Here is a 4708-nt window from a genome sequence, read left to right on the forward strand (position 1 = left end):
GCACAAAGCCATGTTGACTATCCCGAATCAGTCCCTGTCTTTCCAAATACATGTACATCCTGTCCGTCAGGATTCCCTCCAACAACTTGCCCACCAATGAGGTCAGGCTCACCGGTCTATAGTTCCCTGCCTTGTCCTTACCACTCTTCTTAAACAGTGGCACTATGTTTGCCAACCTCCAGTCTTCCGGCACCTCACCTGTGACTATCGATGATACAAATATCTCAGCAAGAGGCCCAGCAATCACTTCTCTAGCTTCCCACAGAGTTCTCGGGTACACCTGATCAGGTCCTGGGGATTTATCCACTGTTAACCATTTCAAGACGTCCAGCACTTCCTCCTCTGTAATCTGGACATTTTGCAAGATGTCACCATCTATTTCCCAACATTCTATATCTTCCATATCCTCTTCCACAGTAAATACTGATGCAAAATATTCATTTAGTATCTCCCCCATTTTCTGTGGCTCAACACAAAGGCTGCCTTGCTGATCTTTGAGGGACCCTATTCTCTTCCTAGTTACCCTTTTGCCTTAATATATTTGTAAAAACCCTTTGGACTCTCCTTAATTCTATTTGCCAAAGCTATCTCATACCCCCATTTTGACCTCCCGATTTCCCTCTTAAGTATACTCCTACTTCCTTTATACTCTTCTAAGGATTCACTCAATCTATCCTGTCTCTACCTGACATATGCTTCCTTCTTTTTCTTAACCAAACCCTCAATTTCTTTAGTCATCCAACATTCCCTATACCTACCAGCCTTTCCTTTCACCTTGACAGGAATATACTTTCTCTGGACTCTCGTTATCTCATTTCTGATGTAATCCCATTTTCCAGCCGTCACTTTACCTGCGAACATCTGCCTCCAATCAGCTATTGAAAGTTCTTGCCTAATACCGTCAAAATTGGCCTTTCTCCAATTTAGAACTTCAACTTTTAGATCTGGTCTATCCCTATCCATCACTATTTTAAAACGAATAGAATTATGGTCGCTGGCCCCAAAGTGCTCCCCCACTGACACCTCAGTCACCTGCCCTGCCTTATTTCCCAAGAGTAGGTCAAGTTTTGCACCTTCTCTAGTAAGTACATCCACATACTGAATCAGAAAATTGTCTTATACACACTTAACAAATTCCTCTCCATCTAAACCTTTAACACTATGGAAATCCCAGTCGATGTTTGGAAAGTTAAAATCCTCTACCATAACTACCCTATTATTCTTACAGATGGCTGAGATCTCCTTGCAAGTTTGTTTCTCAATTTCCCTCTGTCTATTGGGGGGTCTATAATGCAATCCCAATGAGGTGATCATCCCTTTCTTATTTCTCAGTTCCACCCAAATAACTTCCCTGGATGTATTTCCAGGAATATTTTCCCTCAGCACAGCTCTAATGCTATCGCTTATCAAAAATGCCACTCCCCCTCCTCTCTTGCCTCCCTTTCTATCCTTCCTGTAGCATTTGTATCCTGGAGCATTAAGCTGCCAGTCCTGCCAATCCCTGAGCCATGTTTTCGTAATTGCTATGACATCCCAGTCCCATGTTCCTAACCATGCCCTGAGTTCATCTGCCTTCCCTGTTAGGCCCCTTGCATTGAAATAAATGCAGTTTAATTTATTAGTCCTACCTTGTCCCTGCCTGCCCTGTTTGTCACACTCCTGTTCTCAGCTGTACCCGTCTCAGATTGATCTCTTTCCTCACTATCTCTCTGGGTCCCACACCTCCACCTTATTAGTTTAAATTCTCCCAAGCAGTTCTAGCAAATTTCTCTGCCAGTATATTAGTCCCCTTCCAATTTAGGTGCAATCCGTCCTTCTTGTACAGGTCACTTCTACCCCACAAGAGATTCCAATGATCCAAAAATGTGAATCCTTCTCCCATACACCAGCTCCTCAGCCATGCATTCATCTGCTCTATCCTCCTATTCCTGCCCTCACTAGCTCGTAGCACTGGGAGTAATCCAGATATTACTACTCTTGATGACCTCCTTTTTAAATTCCTGCCTAACTCTCCGTAATCTCCCTTCAGTATCTCAACCTTTTCCCTTCCTATATTGTTGGTTCCAATGTGGACAATGACCTCTTGCTGGCCCCTCTCCCCCATGAGAACATTCTGCACCCTCTCTGAGACATCCTTGATCCTGGCACCAGGGAAACAACACACCATTCTGCTTTTTCTCTGCTGGCCACAGAAACCTCTGTCTGTACCTCTGACTACAGAATCCCCTAACACAGTTGATCTCTTGGAAGATGATGTACCCCTCATTTCATTAGAGCCAGTCTCAATACCAGAAACTTGGCTGTTTGTGCTACGTTCCCCTGCGAATCCATCACCCCCGACATTTTCCAAAACAGCATACTTGTTTGAAATGGGTATATCCACAAAAGACTCCTGCCCTAGGTGCCGATCTCTCTCACCCTTCCTGGAGTTTACCCATCTATGTGACTGTATCTGAGACTTTTACCTCTTCCTATAACTGCCATCCATCACATACTGTTGCTGTTGCAAATTCCTCATCGCTTCTATCTGTGTTTCCAACCAATCCACTCGATCTGATAAGATTTGCATCCAACAGCATTTATGGCAGATATAATCCGCAGTAACCCTTAAACTCTCTTTAAACTCCCACATCTGACAAGAAGTACATATCAATACAAAGGCCATTTTTGCTCCTTCACGATCTACAGACCCAGAAAATAACACCATCTTATTCCTCTTCAAAATACTGCCCCAGGTTAAATTAATAGCTATGGCTTATATTTTAAGTGTAATCAAGAGACCTATCTCCAAAAACATATAATCAAGAAAGAATCCACGATACTCACTACTGCAGCCTTTCTCTTGGACAGACTTAAAACAACAATTAACTTATCTGATTCCGTGCTGTGAACTTCGCCCAACAGTTCCTCCAAAATTAGTTTGTTAATTTTCCCAGATGCACTCCGATGTCCAGCGATACACGAATTCAAACAGCAAAGGTAGCAACTGCGCAGGTTCTCTCTCTCTCTCTCTCCTGCACTGTCCTCACCATGTGCTTCCTTTGTCTGCTCTTCTCCCTTTTCAAAACTGCTGTTGTTGTGACTTTATTTTTCCAAAGTTCCAAAACAATGAAACAGCATATAAAACAGTAATTGCTGCTCCTGGAATTCGAGGAAATCACCTCCAACACCTAAAATACCTCAAAAAAAGGAGCAGCTCTTACAGCCAGAAATTTTTCCCATCCTCCATCTTGGATTACTCAGAATTCAGGAAAGACTGCTTGCCATCATTGACCAACTGTTACTGAAGCCATGGCAATGGGTGGGGCTACAAAGTTCAATGATGAGCATACCTGCTTACCAAATCCTCCTCTGATCCCACTTTTCCCTCGCACCACAATCTGCTGTAACTCTAAAGCCGCAGCTGGTATTAGCAAGTGCTTCTTACTTTCTCCTCTCTTCTGACCACAACCCAACCCTTATCCTTTTCATATTTCTGACATCCAAGAACTGAAACCTTCCCTCTCAGTGGAGGAAGAGGAAGAAGGCAGTGAAGGTGAAAAGACTCACAACCACAGCTCAAAGACTGACACTTTATGTAATTTGGAGGCTAGAATAGAGGAAGGACTTTGATGAGATATAGGCACACTTGTTCAGAAGACAGAGCTGAGAGAAAATATTGTGCAGCTACCACCTCACTGGAAGTTGAAGTCATATGCCAATTCTGCTGTCAAAGAGTCAGACAGGGATTCTGATGGGCCAGGATCCAGAAAAAAATCTGTTGGATGAATATCGTCAAATGCTGAGTGTACCAGGAAACCTATTCTTAGAGTCAAAACCAAGGAGGAGAGCAGTACTAACTTGGCACAAAGTTTTACCTAGACCTAATGTCAGAGTTTCCATTGTCTTAAATAAAACTTCCATTGCAGATCTACAGTGAAAGTTCAAACTGTTACAGTCATAACTCTAGACACCGCTATTGAAAAAGTTTTCCAGGGCATCACAACAGTCCATTAATTCACTCACCAAAAGTCAGGAAGATTTCTCAGGGTTAGCCCAGGATACTGGTCAAGCTTCCATGGAACACAGACCTGTTGGCCCCTCTTAGATAACAGTATTCCTGCACAACCCATAGCAGAAACATGACTTGAGGATGTTGCTGGTGTTTCTTTATAATGTTCAAGGTGGAGAATAGCTCTCATTGTAAGTCTGTTGTATATGTATATGGGTTCCAGATTTGAAACATGAGTTATGTTATTAATAAATAACCCGTCAATGAGGAACCAGTCTTTGAAGTGCCCTGGTGAGTCAAATACAGATGGCACAGAAGACTGCTGCAAAACAGAGCAGTCATGCCTTACTGTGAAGTTAACAACTCATTCACTTGCTCAATGCAGTTACGTATGGTTGTTCACTTTTGGCACATTGAGGGAGTAGAATCTTTTTCATAGGATCAATCATAGAACCATAGAATCCCTACAGTGTGGAAACAGGACATTAGGCCCAACAAGTCATACCAACCCTCCAAAGAGCAACCCACCCAGACCCATTCCCCCACTATTCTACATTTACCCCTGACTAATGCACCCAACCTACACATCCCTGAACACTATGACCAATTTAGCATCACAATTCACCTAACCTATACAACTTCGGATTGTGGGACGAAACCAGAGCACCTGTAGGAAACCCATGCAGACATAGGGAGAACATGCAAACTCCACACAGT

The sequence above is a fragment of the Chiloscyllium plagiosum genome, chromosome 7 (assembly GCF_004010195.1).
Source record: "Chiloscyllium plagiosum isolate BGI_BamShark_2017 chromosome 7, ASM401019v2, whole genome shotgun sequence".
Taxonomy (NCBI): Eukaryota; Metazoa; Chordata; class Chondrichthyes; order Orectolobiformes; family Hemiscylliidae; genus Chiloscyllium; species Chiloscyllium plagiosum.